Source organism: Eurosta solidaginis, chromosome X, assembly GCF_040869045.1.
Source record: "Eurosta solidaginis isolate ZX-2024a chromosome X, ASM4086904v1, whole genome shotgun sequence".
NCBI lineage: Eukaryota > Metazoa > Arthropoda > Insecta > Diptera > Tephritidae > Eurosta > Eurosta solidaginis.
The window spans coordinates 196,074,069-196,088,576 of NC_090324.1; the positions used below are offsets into that span (position 1 = coordinate 196,074,069).

General features: G+C 37.5%; 1 pseudogene; it reads left to right on the top strand.

Moving 5' to 3' along the window:
- The first annotated feature begins 743 nt into the window (after window positions 1-743).
- On the top strand, window positions 744-14,063 carry LOC137235359 (uncharacterized; annotated as a pseudogene).
- Window positions 14,064-14,508: the final 445 nt, after the last annotated feature.

Below are 14,508 nucleotides of genomic sequence, written 5' to 3' on the forward strand. Positions count from 1 at the left end.
ACGAGATTAAGAGAAGACCAGAAGTGCATATGATCGACCAAGCGGGAAAGGCGTGGGGTTAAGCCCGCGGCTCTAAATTGTCGAAAATTATGTGTAGGTCTCACAACCTTAGACTAACAAAGTTACTTCTCTCATTAAAAAGAGAGGACTGTATACTCATGACGGCTATTCTGACTGGAGACTGCTTTCTGGCGTCACATGTCTTTAAATTAGGCTTGGTCAGTGATAGCAGATGTAGGAGGTGTGGGTTGGAGGAGGAAACGATCGAGCACGTTTTGTGCTCATGCCCTGCGCTTGCCAGTCTAAGATTCCAGCTATTAGAAGCCTTCATATCTAGAAGCAGCAAGTGGCTTAAATCCTACAAAGCTTCTAGTATTTGCCAAGAGGATGGTAGAGCCGTGGGTAGAAGCCACGGAAGGAGAAAAGCTTTTGACAGCCATTCAGCTGGGAATGGCCAGAGCGATTGGTCGCTTGCGGCAAAGTAGGGTAGCCACTAAAAATCCGTTTAGTGGTGCGCTATTGTGAGAAGGCGAAAACCTGGCTAGGGCGCTCTGACATTATCGGTTTAAGAGCTCGCTGGGGGATCTTTCATCAGCAGCGTCTGTTCACCACGAGGTACGGCTGCAAGCGGGTGTCTGTCTTGGATCAAGCAGCCCGCTATATAAACGTGCAAGTAATACTTCCACCCCCGCTGAACGGGTTGTGCGCTGGGATTGGGACCCGCCACGTCAAACCACACTCCAATGAAAAGCAACAACAAGCCTCGGATAAAAATACAACCCTTTATTGATGACGACCGTTGCAAACGTTTGAAGGAAAATGAATTGAGGGCATGCACCTGGAACTTCCGCTCCCTGAATGGGATTGGTGCAGATGCCGGCTGGTTGATGTCCTCGTCAAAGCAAAACCTGACAGCACCGGCTTCCAAGAAATGCGTTGGACGAAGCAAGGAAGAAAGTTTAAAATTTGCCACATCTATTGGAGTGGCCATACAAATAAGCGTAGTTTCGGCGTCGGATTCGTGGTGGGAGAGAGATTTTGTCGCCAAGTCTTGGCGTTCACGCATGTGGACGAAAGTCTCGCGGCTATCCGAAATGTTGAAAATGTTTTAATATATCATTCATCTGCCCCATGCATCGACAGAGAAGAAAGACGATGAGGTGAAAGACGCTTTTTATGAACAATTAAAACGCACATACGAGCATTGTCCCCGCCATGATATAAACGTTGCGCTTGGCGAATTTGACGCCAGGGTAGGCAAAGAAGTTATTTTTGGCCCTACAGTCGGAAAGGTGAGCCTATACAATGAAATTTCTCCTAATAGACTGAGGCTGATTGACTTTGCCGGTGCTCGAAATATGGTCATATCCAGCAAGAGGTTCATGCATAAAAAGATATATGAAGCTACATGGCTGTCCCCCGAGCGAAATACTCACAATCAAATGGACCACGTTGTGATATAGGGACGGCATGCCTCCAGTGTTTTAGATGTGTGCATGATCCGAGGACCTAACATCGACTCGGACAATTATCTCGTCGCAGCCAAAATATGCACTCGCCTCTGCGCGGCTAAAACCAAGGAACAAAAAACTCAAGGAAAGCTAGACGTCGAAAGGCTGCAATCGCAACAGACTGCCAATTATTTCGCAACTCGACTCTCATACCTGCTCTCTGAGAGCACAGTTCAGCCTGATGAAATGCAGGAGCAGTGGGAGCATATCTCCAAGCATTTCGTACTGCTGCCGAGGAAAAAATTGGTTACCTGTGGCGACGGAAAAACAACTGGTACGACGAAGAATGCCGCGTTGCAACCGAAAGAAAAGACGCTGCCTACAGGGCTACGTTAAAAGCGATCGCGACAACAGGAGTGCGTGAACGCTATCGAGAGTTAAAAAGCGAAGCGACAAGACTGTTCAGGAGGAAAAAAGCAGAGGCAGAAAGGCGTGAGTGCGAGGAGCTTGAGCTGCTAGACACCAGGAAAAACGCACGACAATTTTACCAAAAAACTCGGCGACAGATGGAAGGTTTTAAGGCCGTGGAAAACTCCTGTAAAAACGAAAACGGTGAGCTTGTAACTGATGTCCAGGGAGTACTAAGGTTATGGAGGGAACACTTCTCTGCTTTCCTAAATAGAGACAGCTATTTACTGCACAGGGATGACTAACCCGATTCCACAATCGATGATGTTGGAATAAATGTTCCCCCACCCGAATATGACGAAGTCAGAATAGCCATAACCAGATTGAAAAACAACAAGGCGGCGGGCGCTGATGGAATTCCTGCGGAGCTATTCAAATACGGCGGCGATAAGTTCGTAATGCGCATGCATCACCTTTTCGCAAAATATGGGCGGACGAGTGCATGCACGACGATTGAAATTTAAGTATTCTTTACACAGTCCACCAGAAGGGGGATACTGCAAACTGCACCAACTATCGCGGAATCAGCCTTCTTAACATCGCATTTAAGCCCCTGTCAAGTGTATTGTGCGAAAGACTGAAGGCCACCGTGAATCGGCTGATTGGACCTTATCAGTGCTTCTTCAGACCTGGTAAATCTACCCTCGACCAGATTTTCACAATGCGCCAAATCTTGGAAAAAACCAGCGAAAAAAGAATCGACACACATCTCCTCGATTCTAAAGCCGTCGATTTTAAAGTCGCCGTCAGGATTGGGAAGGACCTCTCCGAGCCGTTCGAAACTAAACGAGGTTTCAGACAGGGTGACTTCTATCGCGCGATTTCTTTAATTAGATGCTGGAGAAAATTATACTAGCTGCAGAACTTAACCGCTCTGAAACTATAATCTATAGAAGCGAGCAATTATTGGCATATGCTGATGACATTGATATCATCGGCCTAAAAACCCGCGCCGTTAGTTCTGCTTACTCCAAAGAAGCGGTAAATGTAGGTTTGATGGTGAATAAGGACAAAATGAAGTACCTGCTGTCATCGAACAAAGAGTAAGCGCATATGTGCCTTTTAAACCACGTTACTGTTGGCAGCCATAATTTCGAAATAGTAAAGGACTTCGTTTATTTGGGACCCAGCATCAATACAAGCAACAACATCAGCTCTCAAATCAAGTGATGAATCTTGTCAATAAATGCTACTTTGTACTAGGTAGGTAATTGAAAAGTAAAATCCCCTCTCGGCAAAAGAAAATAATACTCTACAAGTCACTTATCGTACCCGTCCTGCTATACGGTGCAGAAGCATGGACCAGGACAACATCAGATGAAGCGGTTCTGGGAGTGTTCGAGAGAAAAGTTCTTCGAAAGATTTAAGGACATTTACGCGTTGGCAATGGCGAGTACCGAAGAAGATTTAACGATGAGCTGTATGAGCTATACACAGACATCAAAATAGTCCAGCGAATTAAAAAGCAGCGGCTGCGCTGGCTAGGACATGTTATGCGAATGAAAGATGACGCTCCGGCCAAGAAAGTGTTTCTATCGGAACCCGCCTATGGAAGCAGAGGTAAAGGGCGGACCCCACTCCGCTTGAAGGGCCAGGTGATAATGATTTAAACTCCCTTGGTGTGACCAATTGGCGCCGGTGGGCAGAGAGAAAGAGCGACTTGTTGGACGGCCAAAAGTTTAGGTTAGCATTGCTCATTCATTCATCGGTCTATTCGTCATCCTATTTGTTCGATGATGACATCACACGTGTTTTTTTTTGCAATAACTGTGATTTAAAGAAATGAGCTGTCATGAAATTTAACGCAATACTTCTTCTGTGATAATTCAATACTTTATAAAGAATCACTGCTAAAATGTTATATGATTATCTGCTTCGTAAGGTTAAAATGAAAAACATACATATACATACAGGTTCGAGATCTGTAGTCTCTAACGCTTCTTTCAATGTATTTGGCGATGAAAAAATGTATATTGTTCATAAAAATATATTTGCACAGCAATTTCAGATAACCTTAAATGGAGTAAGGACAATCGACATTGCTGTTTCCCGAAATATTTTCATATCCAGCTCAAAGTTTCAATATTTAAAGATTAATGGCTACATAGCTGTGACCCGATCGAAAAATATGGCGCAGAGTATAGGAAAACCCTAAGATATTAACCAAAATTCAGCGAAAGACGGAAGGTTTCAATTAAAACCTGGGTCAAATTTCTGCCAAAACGAAAAGGGCGATCTGGTAACCAAGAACTAGATGAAACTTCAGCGAAACTATTAGTATTAAAATTCATATGGTAATAGATGTATGAAGGTTTGTTAAAATAACAAACACAATGTTGTCTATTTGTATGAGTTAATCGGGGATTGCCCGTATTGCTTTAAATGTATGAAAACATTTATTTGAAAAATTTTTTATTTTATAATTTGTTTAATAATTTGGGAAAAGTTTAAACAACGTTGTTTAAACGTTGTTTTCATACATTTAAAGCAATACGGGCAATCCCCGATTAACTCATACAAATAGACAACATTTGCTTAATTCATTGTAGTTCTATAAATAGTACAAAAATAGCAACAATACCAAGTTTCTCTGAAATCGCCTTACCAGCATGCATAACTTCAACACATAATTACATACGAAGTATATAGTGTGTAGAAGAATAATATATGCAAAAGAAGGCAATTGGGAAAAACTTTACAACAACTAAGGCACGACGTGGCTGAATGCGTTTGTAACACTTTCAACTATCGTAGGAGTGCGGGTTCATATCCCACTCCCGGGAGAAAAGGCTTTGAAGAGATTTACAAGGTATAATCGAAACAGCTGTCACCTTGTCCGTCCTGATGTCACGTTGTTTAAATTTTTCCCAAATTATTAAATAAATCATAACAAACACAATTTAAATACGTTTATTCGAAAAAAAAATATTCTGTTTAAAAATAATTAATTTGTATGGGGCACGTGTGCAGTTAATTTTTCAAATTTCGATTTAACCTATCTATATCTCATATCGTGCTCTACCTCCATCAAAAATTCTGGGTTTAACTCCCGGGAAAAGCAACTTCAAAAATTTAGAAACAAATTTTCTCCATCATAAAATTTCCATGCAATTTAGAAAGGTTTTTCTTTTGTTTTTGTTGTTGTTTTGAGAAGAAATTCCTGTGGAGAAAGATCATTTCCATTTTGGAAAAAAAAATTTCTGAGTGTGGAATTGATATCACAGATTTACACAGTTTCGATGGTTTTTGGGGGAACTCTCCCCCAGTGGAATATTATCACGGTGCTTCATAGCTGACTCCGTTTAAGATAAGGTAATCGATCTCCCCATAATATCTGAGCACCCTCTGACCATTGGTTACCAGATCGCCCTTTTCGTTCTGATAAAAATTTGACACGGGCTGGAAACCTTCCGCCTTTTGCCGAATTTTTAGTAACATTTTAAATGTTTCCTATACTCTGTGAGGTACTTGTCGATTTCGCCCTGCAGAACTTTTACATTTTCTTCTACTTAATATGGTAGGTGTCACACCCATTTTACAAAGTTTTTTCTAAAGTTATATTTTGCGTCAATAAACCAATCCAATTACCATGTTTTATTTGTTTATGCATTTCAAGCTAGACCTATTCTGTTATGTACATAAGTACAAATATCTTGTATTGCGGGAATACCACATCATCCACCTTTAAAAAGAATCACATACACTTGAGAACAATTGTATGTGATTCTTAAAGTGATTTAATGACCACGTAGAGTTAACTAAATTTTAATTGCTTTTTAGTTTGCTATTGTAATTTATTGTCTTGCGGTAATTTGATATTGAGCGTAAAGCGTTGTTTACTTATTTTTATATCCGTTTACATTTGCTTGCCATGTGTGATTTCTTGTGTTGACAAAAAAAAATTTTTTTTTATTGTTCTTTTGTTTGTACGTTTTTTTTTTTTTTTTTGTGCTTTGTTTTGCAGTATAATATATGTATGTACATTTGTATGGTATGTGCTTGCGTTTTTGAATAATTTTTTGCATCAAGTGTTATTGACATTTGGTTTTACACATCAGAGTTTTAAATTATCTTTGCTCAGCCCGTCTTTAAGAGCGTCGACTCACTTATAAACCGGCACGAGGTAACCGTAACTTGATGCCAACATGACTTCATATTTACGCATTTTTCTTTCTTTATGTGTTTACATTTTATTGATGAGTAAATTGGAATAATATGGTTGAAACTGGGTTTTGTTTATTGTGCGAGTTATTAGCATATTTTATATTGGTTAAACCTATTCCCAACCGCCTATTCTTATGTATTACTATTTTCTTAATTTTATTGTTTCTATCGGTATTTAGTAAATTATGCAAAACTATTTTTCCTATCGCAATTTTTTTCTATGTATATAAGTTAAGGTAAAAATTCTTATTATTTACTTTACACGAGACTTTTTCCATAATTAGTTAAATCTCCTATTCTACCGAGGGTTAGAGTAAAAATATTTTCTTATTAATATTTTCTATTCCACTGGGGGTTAAAGTAAAAATGTTTTTCCTGTTATATAAAATTATGACCTATTTAATAGTGAGGTTTTCTTAGGTGAGACCCAGGCAAACATATAGTTATCTCTTTTATATAACGTTTCTAGTAACTAATAAATTATTTAAATTTCCTTGCTATTTCTATTAAACAAAGATTTTTCATTTCATTTGGAAGTTTAACCCTATTAATAAACAAGTAAGGAAGGCTAAGTTCGGGTGTAACCGAACATTACATACTCAGTTGAGAGCTATAGAGACAAAATAAGGAAAATCACCATGTAGGAAAATGAACCTATGGTAACCCTGGAATGTGTTTGTACGATATGGGTATCAAATGGAAGGTATTAAAGAGTATTTTAAGAGAGAGTAGGCCATAGTTCTATGGATGGACGCCATTTAGGGATATCGCCATAAAGGTGGACCAGGGCTGACTCTAGAATGTGTTTGTACGATATGGGTATCAAATGAAAGGTGATAATGAGTATTTTAAGAGGGAGTGGGCACTAGGTCTATAGGTGGACGCCTTTTCGAGATATCGCCATTAGGGTGGGCCAGGGGTGACTCTAGAATGTTTGTACGATATGGGTATCAAACGAAAGGTGTTACTGAGAATTTTAAGAGAAAGTGGGCATTAGGTCTATACGTGGGCGCCTTTTCGAGATATCGCCATTAGGATGGGCCAGGGTGACTCTAGAATGTGTTTGTACGATATGGGTATCAAATGAAAGGTGGTAATGAGTATTTTAAAAGGGAGTAATCCTCAGTTCTATAGGTGGACGCCTTTTCGAGATATCGCCATAAAGGTTGACCAAGGGTGACTCTAGAATGTTTGTACGATATGGGTATCAAACGAAAGGTGTTACTGAGCATTTTAAGAGGGAGTGGGCATTAGGTCTATAGGTGGACGCCTTTTCAAGATATCGCCATTAGGGTGGGCCAGGGGTGACTCTAGAATGTTTGTACGATATGGGTATCAAACGAAAGGTGTTACTGAGCATTTTAAGAGGGAGTGGGCATTAGGTCTACAGGTGGACGCCTTTTCGAGATATCGCCATTAGGGTGGGCCAGGGGTGACTCTAGAATGTTTGTACGATATGGGTATCAAAAGAAAGGTGTTACTGAGCATTTTAAGAGGGAGTGGACATTAGGTCTATAGGTGGACGCCTTTTCGAGATATGGCCATTAGGGTGGGCCAGGGGTGACTCTAGAATGTTTTTACGATACGGGTATCAAACGAAAGGTGTTACTGAGCATTTTAAGAGGGAGTGGGCATTAGGTCTATAGGTGCACGCCTTTTCGAGATATCGCCATTAGGGTGGGCCAGGGTTGACTCTAGAATGTGTTTGTACGATATGGATATCAATTTAAAGGTATTAATGAGGGTTTTAAAAGCGAATGGCCCTTAGATTTATATGTGAAGGCGTTCTCGCGATATCGACCAAATGTGGATCAGGTGATCCAGAAAATCAGCTGTCGGGTACTGCTAATTTATTTATATATTCAATAACACTAACAGTATTCCTGCCAAGATTCCAAGGGCTGTTGATTTCGCCTTGTAGAACTTTTTCATTTTCTTCTACTTAATATGGTAGGTGTCACACCCATTTTACAAAGTTTTTTCCAAAGTTATATTTTGCGTCAATAAACCAATCCAGTTACCATGTTTCATCCCTTTTTTCGTATTTGGTATAGAAAAATTTGGCATTTTTTTAATTTTTCGTAATTTTCGATATCGATAAAGTGGGCGTGGTTATGGTCGGATTTCGGCCATTTTTTATACCAAGATAAAGTGAGTTCAGATAAGTACGTGGGCTAAGCTTGGTAAAGATATATCGGTTTTTGCTCAAGTTATTGTGTTAACGGCCGAGCGGAAGGACAGACGGTGGACTGTGTATAAAAACTGGGCGTGGCTTCCACCGATTTCGCCCATTTTCACAGAGAACAGTTAACGTCATAGAATCTATGCTCCTACCAAATTTCAAAAGGATTGGTAAATTTTTGTTCGACTTATGGCATTAAAAGTATTCTAGACACACTAAATGAAAATGGGCGGAGCCACGCCCATTTTGAAATTTTCTTTTATTTTTGTATTTTGTTGCATCATATAATTACTGGAGTTGAATTTTGACTTAATTTACTTATATACAGTAAAGATATTAAATTTTTTGTTAAAATTTGAATTTAAAAAAAAATTTTTTTAAAAAGTGGGCGTGTTCTTCATCCAATTTTGCTAATTTTTATTTAGCACATATATAGTAATAGTAGTAACGTTCCTGCCAAATTTCATCATGATATCTTCAACGACTGCCAAATTACAGCTTGCAAAACTTTTAAATTACCTTCTTGTAAAAGTGGGCGGTGCCACGCCCATTGTCCAAAATCTTACTAATTTTCTATTCTGCGTCATAACGTCAACCCATCTACCAAGTTTCATCGCTTTAACCGCCTTTGGCAATGAATTATCGCATTTTTTCGGTTTTTCGAAATTTTCGATATCGAAAAAGTGGGCGTGGTTATAGTCCGATATCGTTCATTTTAAATAGCGATCTGAGATGAGTGCTCAGGAACCTACATACCAAATTTCATCAAGATACCTCAAAATTTACTCAAGTTATCGTGTTAACGGGCGGACGGACGGACGGACGGACGGACATGGCTCAATCAAATTTTTTTTGGATCCTGATTATTTTGATATATGGAAATCTATATCTATCTCGATTCCTTTATATATGTACAACCAACCGTTATCCAATCAAACTTAATATACTCTGTGAGCTCTGCTCAACTGAGTATAAAAATCTGTAACTAATGATAATGAAAGTTGAAGAGCTGTACTTGGTGGAAAAGCAAGGTAGTTATAGAAGTAGAAGTTTAGCTGGTTAGTGGAAGGAAGGTACAGTGGGTGTAAAAATTATTCTAACGTTTAATTTATTTTGGTTATTTTGGCAGCAATTTATTTGATTTTATTAGTCATGCGATTTCTGCGGCGGCCACCAAGACAGAATCGTCATGACTTTTATGAAGAATTTTTGTTTTTTATTCTTATACCGGGATTTGTGACTTGCACAACCTCTTGGGTTTGTGCAATTAGTTGATTTTGAGAACCTGGTTATCAATTTTAAATTTGCCTACTGCAGTAAATATTCTATTAATTTTTCCTTATAAATTTCAAGTCCTGGATTGCCGGCATTTCTTGTATGCCTGGTCAAATATTGTCCTAAGTCAATAACTTCCTTAACAATATGGTTGCTTGAAAATTTTCTAAGCTACCATTTTTCTATCCTAAGATGGAAATGAGCGCGACTAGCCTTTTATTGAACATTTATATAGCGCTTTAATATATCTATATATAGGTTCTCTTTGAGACTTTTTCTTCACTTTTTTTGTTATGGCTGGTTTTAAAAGTTTTGTATTTTTTTTTTCGTTCTTAGTTTTTGCCTATTTCCATTGGCCTAGAATTTCTTATTGCTTCATGACCATTTTTGTCAGGAGCAATCAAAAGAATTATGCGAATTTTTAATTTGCTGTTCGCTTTAGGCAGGGCAGCCTTTACTGTTGAGATTTACTAATTGAATTGTTGACTGCTCTTCCTCAGCTTTGGGTTTAGTTTACGTAATGGGTTGCAAAAATTGGTGTTTCTTAGATACGATCTGTGGCGGGTTTTACCTGCCTATATTTGTGCTTCATATAATTTTTGAGCATCATACCTATTGTGATGATCAATAGCATGAATACACAACCTATAACTGCTAACCAAACATCTGGAATGTTCGGAATATTTTCTGTGTCTACCTTAGTTGGTAGCTCATACTTGGTTATCTTGTTCTCTGTTGTTTCAGAGCTTTCATTCCCTAGTTCGTATCCGGCTATCACTATCATGATGCCTTGTGCAATCTTTGTCCACCAAGACATTTTAAACTTCTCTAATTTTAATAAAATGTTAATATATGCAAAAGAAGGCAATTGGGAAAAACTTTACAACAACTAAGGCATGACGTGACTGAATGCGTTTGTAACACTTTCAATATCGTAGGAGTGCGGGTTCAAATCCCACTCCCGGGAGAAAAGGCTTTGAAGAGATTTACAAGGTATAATCGAAACAGCTGTCGCCTTGTCCGTCCTGATGTCACGTTGTTTAAATTTTTCCCAAATTATTTAATAAATCATAACAAACACAATTTAAATACGTTTATTCGAAAAAAAACTATTCTGTTTAAAAATAAATAATTTTTATGGGTCACGTGTGCAGTTAATTTTTCAAATTTCGATTTAACCTATCTATATCTCATATCGTGCTCCACCTCCTCCAAAAATTCTGGGTTTAAGCCCCGGGCAACGCAACTTCAAAAATTTTGAAACAAGTTTTCTCCATCATAAAATTTCCATGCAATTTAGAAAGGTTTTTCTTTTGTTTTTGTTGTTGTTTTGAGAAGAAATTCCTGTGGAGAAAGATCATTCCCATTTCGGAAAAAAAAAATTCTGAGTGTGGAATTGATATCACAGATTTACACAGTTTCGATGGTTTTTGGGGGAACTCTCCCCCAGTGGAATATTATCACGGTGCTTCAAAGCTGACTCCGTTTAAGATGACGTAATCGATCTCCCCATAATATCTGAGCACTCTCTGACCATTGGTTACCAGGTCGCCCTTTTCGTTCTGACAAAAATTTGACACGGGCTGGAAACCTTCCGCCTTTTGCCGAATTTTTAGTATCATTTTAAATGTTTCCTATACTCTGTGACGTACTTGTCGATCGGGTGATAGCCATGTAGCTTTATGGATCTTTTAATATTTGAACTTAAAGCTGGATATAAAAACATTTTGCAAGGGAAAAATTGTTATAAATAATATCTCAATATCTTCAACCGTTTTTAAATCAGTGCAGAGATTCTCAAAAGTTCGAGCGGCCTTAGTAGGCATTGCCACGCGCTTTTCAACACGCTTATATAAGCTTCACTTGTATGTTTGTAACTCTCTAGGCTATGAGCGCAAAGAGACTCATCTAGCGTAAATTAATGAGGACTCGCGCAAAGGACAGTTAGACCCATCTAGCGACCATATTCGGAACAAAATTTTTTTCATGAAGTCCCAGAAACCCACTATTTATATGCATAATTTTTATAAATATAATGATGGATATTTGATCGTTACTTTTCATAATGCAGTTTTTGTATTCATGCTTTAATTGAGTATCGATTTTCAAATAATATTAGGGCTCAACAGTAAGGATGCTCAAGCAAATCAGTCCAATGCTCAGAAATATTTGCGCTGTTGATAACATACTGAACCAAACCTTGCTTTATTGAATAAAGTTTATTCAGAATCTTCACTCTCACTTTACACATTTTTCACCACTTTCTACTGGGCATTTGTCATCTCTGTAGAAACTGTAGTACACATATTCAATTACAGTAGAATCGCGAGAAAGTTAATCGCCAGTGTTCGGACTTCTACCACTAAAGTGGTAGATCTAAAACAATTTTTCTTTTATTTGAAGTTCTACCACTTCTATCACGCAAACTCGAAAAAAAGTGGTAATTTTTTTATAAAAGTTTTTTGAAGAAACCCTTGCTTTTCCACAATTTTTTGAGAAGGGAAACAATATTATTTGTGAAGAATAGTTTTATAAAACTCAAAATAACACCTAGCGATGCTTTGATCACCATTTAATCTCTTTTCCTTTAGGTTTTTAGTACATAACTGACACTTCCGCCTACCTATGTATATATAGGAAAAGAAGTGAGTAATATTCACTACTTAAAAATATTTAAAATATAACCCAATGCTGTCGGTGTCTCGTGGCGCAAATGTAGTTAGTCATGGCCATTTAAACTTGTGAGTTGTGTACTTGTGTTAAAGCGTGTGTTTTGGTTAACTTTTTCGCGATTCTACTGTATTAACCTTAGAATATTAAAAAAATTAACCTAATTCATTCGATCTACCGACTCGTTCCGCATCGTGAACTATTAAATCTGTGTAATTAATCGACAATTGGAAGTTCGAGTGACAGATAACCAGCAAACTAAAAGACCGAGGGCGGAGGAACTCGTACGAATTTTCCATTAAAGTGTGATTCGGGTTATTCCATCGAGCATACATTGCTATTTTCATATAATCGTTAAACATTTAATAAAATTTCATGAATCAGCCTGCTTTTTAACAGTCGAGTATAAATTAAAATAGCGAGCAATATATTTGCACCAGCTTTTTTTCGTGAGATCACTCGGATATAGTACGTTTATACTGAAGTCGCGGCAAGAAAACAAGTGCATATAGCTTGTTTTTATAGCTTTTTTTTAATATCAAAAGATGAATCTTGTGTCTACGTATTTCTAATTCGCTACATCAATCAGCATCAAACAAAATTCAAGTAGATAAACTTCATAACATGCAAATATTGCTCACTGCTTCTACGTGAATCAAAGAGAATTCTGGAATAACGTGAAATAAATATTTACAGGACGGAAACTCTGGAAAAGATAATAAGAAGCGACGAGCTATCAAGAGCATCAAAGAATATTTTTGCAAGCTGCCAAAACTTCAAGAACAGGTCTGCGATGATACAAATGTAGAAAACGGAAGTACTGTTCCACTCTTAACTCATACTGATCGTGAGGTTAATACATTGTTGGTTGATAATAATAATAAGAAAACGTTGAATTCAACATCTATGAATACTGAATCGGGTTCGAATGTACCTATATCACTTTCACAAAATTATATTGTTGAAAAATACGACATAGGTAATTTTGTGGGAAAAAAATATTTATTAGATGATTATACGAAGTACAACTTACTAAAATATCCTTGGGTACCACCGAAGGACTATATCTTCCCTTTTTCGAGTCATAGTAAAAAAGGAAAACTAGAAAAGCAATACGTTAAACATCTTTTTTTAACTGAATATGAAGGGCTTGTTTATTCTGAACAAAAAAAAGATGTTTTTGTAAATATTGTTTCTTGTTTGCAAGTGATACTGGTGACTCGAAATCGAATGTTCCTCTCAATGCATTTGTCAAAGTTCCTATGGCATCGTTTGCAAAGTTGACCGGTAAAGAAGGTGTACTAAATAACCACGCTATTAACAAATATCACTCTAAATCAGCCCTTTCTAGTCAAGATTTCATAAATACTTATGAAAATCCAAGAAAGGAAATCAGTAATTTGCTTTTTTCCCATCGAATGAAACAAGTTGAGAAAAACAGAAGATTGTTGGAGATTATTATAAAAACTATTATTCTTTGTGGGCGACAGAATTTAGCAGTAGGAGGCCATAGAGATGACGGTAAACTTAACTTTTCTGAATCAGCATCAAACGAGGGCAATTTTAGGGCAATTTTGAAATTTTTAGTCGCTGCAGGTAATAAAGAGCTTGAAGAAATTTTAAATTCTACACTTCCAACAGCTACTTATATAAGCAACACGACACAAAACGATCTTATTCAATGCTGCAAAGATGAAATTCAATCTATTTTGATAGAGAGGGTTAAAAAAGGTAGATTTTTTGCAATTATTTTCGATGAAACTACTGATTGTAGTCATACTGAGCAACTCAGCCTTTGTTTGCGGTATTTATATGATGGCAATATAAGAGAAGGTTTTGTAACTTTCCTCTAAGTTTACGATTCGATCCGAGAAGAAGATGTTATAAATGGAGAAAAAAAATTGACAGGTGTAGCCTTGGCACACATAGTGATCGATGTTTTTTAATAATTTAGGACTACCCTTCGAAGATTGCGTTGGAATTGGAACGGATGGATGTTCTCTAATGACATCAGAGATTAAGGGAGCTGTGCAGGAACTTCATAAAATGAGTACCAATGCTAATCATTGTCCGTGTTTCAACCATTGTCTTAATAACTCGCTTGCGTAAACGTCGAAATTTCTTCAAACAAAGGATTGTATTGCGTTGATGAAAAAAATTATCAGTTTTCCAAATCTGTCTCCGAAACGTACCATAGTTTTCAAAAAGCATCTGCAGGAATCATTAAGTGGACTATGTGAAACGCGCTGGTCTGAAAAACATGATGATATAATGCAGTTTGAAGAAAACATCACAAAA